Raw genomic sequence first — 6758 nt, forward strand, 5'->3', positions numbered from 1 at the left:
GGAGGAGAAGCGTGAGGTGATTGTGGATCCGGAGCGGAGGCGGCAGGTCTTTCTGGAAAGCCACTTCACTGAGATTGGGAACCATCTGGGACAGAAAAAGACAGTGCACCGGATTCAGAGCCGGTACTACTGGCTGGGGATTGTGAAGGATGTTGTGGATTGGGTAAGTTGAGAGCACTGACCGTGTCAGTGACACCAGTATTTCCCAGGACTTTCAGGCAGCAGTCCCAAGTCGGCAGCTAGAAGAGCCCTGATGCAGGGATGATGTAACTTCTAGTGCTTGTTGTTTTGAAGTCATGCACTAAGTAACTCTGCAGGTGGAATGTCCCGAGGCAGCAGGTGGATAGCTTGGATGTCTTTCCTCTGAGCATCAGGAAACCTGCACAGGTAGGCCTCCTCATGCAGGGTAGATTTGGCCAGCATGGGAATGTGGGATATTTTCAGACAAGTGTTCCTGAGTTCAGTTTGGAGAATTTTGGATTCTTAGCAGAGTTACCAAGTTCCATAAACTTCTGACAGAAGGAGCTCAGCTGCTTTGCTTCACCTCTTTTCTTACTGGAAGTTCCCTGCAGCAGGGCTCTGCAGCAGTGTGCTTTGAAGAAGTGTGGCTGTGTTGGATGGTCTCAGCAGCCTGTGCTCCTGCAGCATCCTGGGGCTGGTGATTTTTTTCTAGCCAGTACTAGAAGCTGTAAAATACAAGATAAATACTTGCCTAAAACCGGGCTGAGAAATGTCTTAGCTGTAGGTCACATTGAGGCAATTGGGCATTGTGTCCAGAAAGCTGTCCCTTAGGTTGTGTGAAAAGTGAGCTCTGTTGACAGGCTGTGTTTTGTTCTCTTGCACCTCATTGTATTGCGTGGGTAGAAGGAAGCTGCTCAGAGTTGCTGGCCTTCTCTTCCCCTCACAGCCTGCCCAGTCTGAATCTGACAGAATTCATCAGCATATTTTGAAGTCCTTTGTTGTATCTTTTGCCTTCCCAGATCAAAATGTGTGAAACATGCCAGAACGCAGAGCACAGCAAGAATGTGCTGCGCAGAGCACGGCCTGTCAAAGCAGAATCACCCTGGGAAGTGCTGGAGTTAGACATTCAGGGTGAGTGCCTGTGGCTGACAGACAGGCTCCCCAAGGCTGCTGTGCCAGCCAGCGGGACGCGTGGCAGACCTACCGCTGCTGCCTGCCTCTGTGTGAGGAGGTGCCAAGGAGGCCACGGCAGCCTACCAGGATGCAACCTGATCCTTGTGACTGGCTCAACTCCCTCCCTGTGACTGGCTCCACTCCATCTCCACACACAATGAGAGTTGTGGGTCTGTGGTTACTTCCCAGAATGGAGGTTGTGCTGGGTGTGTTTTTGCTGACAAAGGTCACAGAAGTGTGCTGGCCAAATGACATTGCAGAAGACAGTCACGGTGGTGACTTTTGCAGTGTCTGTTTTGCTGGGCTGGGTTTTTAACGTTCCTCATTTGGGTGACACTACGGCATCACATTGATTTTTCTCGATGCTTGTTAATGCAGGACCTTTTCCTGAGACAAGCCAGAGCAATACACATGTCCTCCTTCTGACCGACTACTTCACTAAGTGGGTTGAGGCCGTTCCTCTGCAGAAGAAAGATCCCTTATCAGTAGCTAAAGCCCTTGCTACAATTTTTTACAGGTGGGCTCCTCTGTTCTTGGTTACCTTGAACCTCTGCAGTGAGATGGGGCACACTGGAACACGTTGTAAAAATACTCAGTGTCCACAAGATGGTTCCCCCTGAGAGCAAGAACTTGCCCTCCTACAGGAGGGACCATGCAGTGCCTCTCAGTTGCATTTTACAAAGTACTTGCACTATTGTTATCACAGGAGGGGAAAAAGGGACAGAAGTGATTCTCCAAGTGGTTCTAAGGCCAAGAGAAGTGGTGCCCCAGGTCTTTGCAGAAGTTTTAAAACCATGCCCTAATTCATCCTAGAAGGTGTTTATTTTGCACTCACATGGTGCATGTCACCATGTGACATTGTCCTTGTGGAAATGCACGTGGCCAGTAAAGGTTTGCATTCAGAGCATGAAGCTTTGCTTGTTTCGCCTGCTGCATTATCACTCAAAGGCAAACAGCCTTGGCTGTTTTGGAACAGATGGAGCCAGCAGACCATTCTCTGCACTTGGGGAGGTGAGATCATGCCAGCCTCATTAGCAGCAGCTCCACTGAAGGGTCTCTCTCCCTTTTGTATTTTGCTGTCTCCCACGAAGATTGAATTCCTTTGGCTCTGCCTTGCAGCTGATGGAGTGAAACCACTTGTGTGTCGTCTTCTTGTTCAGGTTTGGAGCATCCAAGAACATTTATGCCAGTCAGAGCTGGGACTTCTGTGAAGAGGTAAGTCAGGTACTGGATGGTTCAGAACAAAGCATCATGACCTGCAGCAGGTCCCCAGCACAGAGTTGCAGTGTGCCATGTAGAGGGGACAAGATGCTGATGCTGTCTTCTCCCTTTCCCAGCCTTGTTGCAAGTGGTAGATGATTGGCCAGTGCTTTCCTCCTGGGGGGGATGTAAGGTTGCAGTTCGGTGGCATGGTTCCTCCAACCACAGTGCATGCTCTGTACTTGGAAGGAAAGGTCCTGGGAAATCATGTCCATGAGATTCCTGCCCTACCCTGGGATTAACAAAGCCTCTCAGTTCCGTAGGAAACCTTAAGCACAGGAGCAGTTGTTGCAAACCATTTCTGAAGCTCTGACTTTGCTGGGGAGCTGAGCACCATCTCCTGGCACGAGAACAGGGCTGTAGAGGCTGCTAGCTGCTGTGGTGCAGAACCTGTCTTGTTCCCCCATGGGCATGGCCCCCACCTTTGCAGGTCAGCCGGCATTTACGTGAGCACTGGAACATCTCTCAGGTCCTCACCCCCGCAGACCCCGCGGACTGCTCTGGCCTGGATGACCACAGCGCTGAAGTGCTCAAATCCTCCATCTGCAGTGTGATGAAGGAGAAGCCCAGTGAGTGGGACACACACCTTGACCCTGTGCTCTTTGATTTCCGCACCTCGGTCAACTCGGTCACGAAGTACACCCCCTTCTTCCTCATGTTCAACAGATACGTCTGCCTGTCCTCCAAGGTAACCGCTTAACAGAGCAGCCTCCTGGGAAGTCAGCCACTGGTGCAGCTACAGATTAACACCCAAATATCTGTACCTTGCAGGTGGATTTTGTGAAGGACTCTAAGGAGCAGGGGGTTAGCTCTGGTAAAGCAGATGGCCTCCCATCATTCACAGCCACTGTTCAGGAGCAGCAGAATGCAGTCAAAGAAATTGTAAGTCTTGCAGTGCCTTGAAACTGTTTTGTAGCTGAGCCCTCACAGTTCCCTTTCACCAGGCTGTGTAAGAAGGGATTCACCCATTCAAGGATCATCCTACAGTGTGCACATGCTTGGGTGCTCAGAGAACCCCTGTATGTCCAGAAATGCCATCTCACAAGAGTCCTTTGCCTGCAGCTCTCTTTTGTTCATCTGTCCTGTCACGTAGCTCATGGGCTGGAGTGTGGCAGAGAGGCCATGCATGCAGCTGGGATGGAGCAAGGCAGAAACTGGTTCAGCTCTGCCTGAGAGAAGAGGCAGCTGGTGGCATCTCAGTGCTTGCCAAGGGCAGCAGAAGCAGAGCCAGACACTGAGCTGGCACTATTTGGTGGCACTGGTGGTGTTGCTGCTCAGAGCTGGGTGATGAAATATGAGGGCCTGGCTTACACCACCAAGGCTAACAAAAGCTATGTCCCAGCCTGCCCAGCACTCTTCCTTGTAATCTGCATCTCAAATCAGCCAAGGGAGTTCATCCTTAGGCAGGGACAAAAGGCTGTGCATGGGACATGCTGTGCAATTAAGGTTAAAAATAACCCTACCCCAAAATGGGAGGAGGGGAGCTGAGAAGGATGGGATTACCATGAAGACTCGAGGCCCGGGGGGCAGAGACCTGGGTTTGGGGAGGAAGATCAACATTCAGTTCCTGACTGTCTCTGAAGGTGACCTTGGGCAACTTGTTTTGTCTCTTCTTTGTTTTTCTGACTCGAAAAATTACCTCAACTTCCCCTCTGCTTGGTGATCTGTGTGCCAAAATAATAATGGACAAGGGTCAAGAGCTTTGTTTGCTTGGTCATTTCTTGCACTCAGGGTTATGTGGTCCCACCTGGACTGTGATTCTTCCTGCCAGGGAACAGCAGTAGTAAAACAGGACAGGAGAAAGGAGGCCTGGAGCTGAATGTGTGGGATCTATTCCCAGCCTATCCCTTTGGCAGCTCAGGCTCACTAGCTTGGCTCCCCTTTGGTGGAGATGCCCATTGTGGCAGAGAGCAGTGAGAGCTCTGTCTGGGTGACACCAAAGCATCCTGTCCTGCCTGCAGGGGCATTCCTGATGTCTAGGTTGCTGACACTTGCCTGCAGACAGGTCAGGGTTGGGGATGTAATTAGCAGAAGGTGATTAGAAGCTTTCTTTGACTCTGTGCCACTCCAGCCTAGATCCCCTTTTGCTCTCTACCGATGGAGAACTAAGTTCACTGAGCATGGCCCTAAAATCCCATTTTTTTACCTTAAGGCCTCCTGCTTATTTGAAGTTGGTTAGAATAAGGATGGAAAGACCTTGCTGAGCCCCTCCCTTGCCCTGGGTGCAGCCAGCCATGCTGGCACTGGCTGGTACAGCCTTGGGCTGCCGGGCTGAGCTCTGCACATTGCAGCTTCAGCTCTCACTCAGTGAGCTTGTGTGAGATGGAGTCAACTGATTTTCAAGTAACATCTGAAGGCCCCACCCAAGTAATTTGCTTCACAGGTGATTGCCAACATGACCACAGCCTACAAGCAGGAGCAGAAGAGTGTGAAAAGGAAGAGTCGGGGCCTGCCCTCTCTTGCCTTCAAAGTGGAAGACAATGTGTTTGGGAGCAATGCTCCCAGCTCCCTGAAGAAGATGAAGAAGGGCCAGTTTGTGTCATTTCAGATCGAGACAGTCCTGCCACCTGAGCAGAGTATGTCTGGTGTGAAGAAAGCCAGTTAGCTTCTGGGGCTTTGCTGGGAGTCCAGTAGCATGAACTGGCCCTGAGCTTTGTGGCCCAGCTGCATGGGAGTCCAGGGTGCAGATATGCCTGCTCCATCCTGGGGAGGAAGGAAGGGGACGGTTCAGACAAGGGTGTCTGTTCAGTCCCTTCCTGGTCCAGATCTGCCCATGGACCATCTGCTCCGACTAAGGGAAGTGGCACCATCATTTATGCTTTGGCAGCGAGAGACTTGGTCTTGCCAAGAAGCTCCACCTTGACCTCAGAGTGGAAATTGTCCCCTTGAGAGTAATTGCATCAAAGCCTGGGGAGTGATCTGGGTGCAGATGAGAAGAGAACCAGGAGCTGGACCCAGTTTAACCATGTTGCCGTGTTTCCTACAGCATAAAGCTGTCCTCGCCCCTCTTGTCAGCCTGAACCATGAATGATCATGCTAGGTCTGACTGCAATTCCTAGTAGATGTGGGAATGGTTTGAATTGAGCTTGCTTTCAGTTTCAAGCACTAATTAGCAGAAATGAGATGGACAATAGAAAATCATATTTATTTATTTTGGTTATCCAGGCAAAGAAAAAGGAATTTTCCTTTTGTAACATCACCATTTTGTTCACTTCAGAAACAGAGGGAACCCCAGGAATCTTGTAGCATGTTCCTACACTGGCAAAGTGTCCTGGTTTCACACAAGGGTTGTATCAGTGTTTTTAATGCCCCAAAATCAGAGAAACTTTGGGTTAATGACATCAGCCATCCTCTCTGTGACCTCTATCACCCAGCTGGGCTGAGAGATGCCACCCAGGAAAGACCCTGAGCACTGCCATCCCTCCAGAGCTGGTATGGGTACTTGAAAATAATTTATAACCTGGATTTCTTGAAACTTGGATCCCTTTCTACATTAGGAATTTATTTAACCCCCTGTCAAGCCCCTAATTTAAAAAAATGCTGTTGAGTTCCTTGCCCTGGTTGTTTCTAGAGCCCAGCCTATGTGTTGTATTTCCCCTCCTCTGCTGCAGAAAATTTAATAAAACTGATAAAATAATGTAAAAATGAGAGGGGAAAAAAAAGGATAAATAAAACATTTTCTAAGGTGGGGAATCATAGAATTGTTTCCGTTGAAAAAGACCTTCAAGATCATTGAGTCCAACCATGATCCAGCTGTATCAAGGCTGGCGCTAAACTGTGTGGCTCAGCACCGCGTCTGTGTCTTTTAAACACCTCTAGGGACGGGGCTTCAACCACCTCCCTGAGGAACCCGTCCTAGTGTTTGAGAACCCTTTCAGTGAAGAAGTTTCTTCTAATATCCAACTTAAACCTCCCCTGGTGCAATGTGAGGCCATCTGCTTTTGTCCTATCACTTGGTACTCAGGAGATGAGACCAATCCCCACCTCACTCTGACCTCCTTTCGGGGAGTGGTAGAGAGTGAGGTCTTTCCTCGGGATCCTTCTTTCCAGGCTAAACGACTCTGGTTCCCTCAGCCGCTCCTCCTAAGATCACCAGACCCTTCGCCGGCTTCATTGCCCTTCTCTGGACACACTCCAGCACCTCGATGTCCTTGGAGCTGCAGATCCTAGCACTTGACCTAGCTCGATCTCATTCAGTCAGTCTGGGGAAGCCCCTAGGGGCTGTTCTGGCTGCGTTTTAGGCAGGGCCGGAGCGGGGAGTCGGGCACCCCGATTCCTGCAGGCTATTCGGTGCCCTGCGGGGATGGGATGGGGGTACCCGACCCTCCGCTCCCGCCCTGCCCCGTTAAGCCGCGGGCGGAGCC

Source organism: Pogoniulus pusillus, chromosome 30 (genome assembly GCF_015220805.1).
Source record: "Pogoniulus pusillus isolate bPogPus1 chromosome 30, bPogPus1.pri, whole genome shotgun sequence".
NCBI lineage: Eukaryota > Metazoa > Chordata > Aves > Piciformes > Lybiidae > Pogoniulus > Pogoniulus pusillus.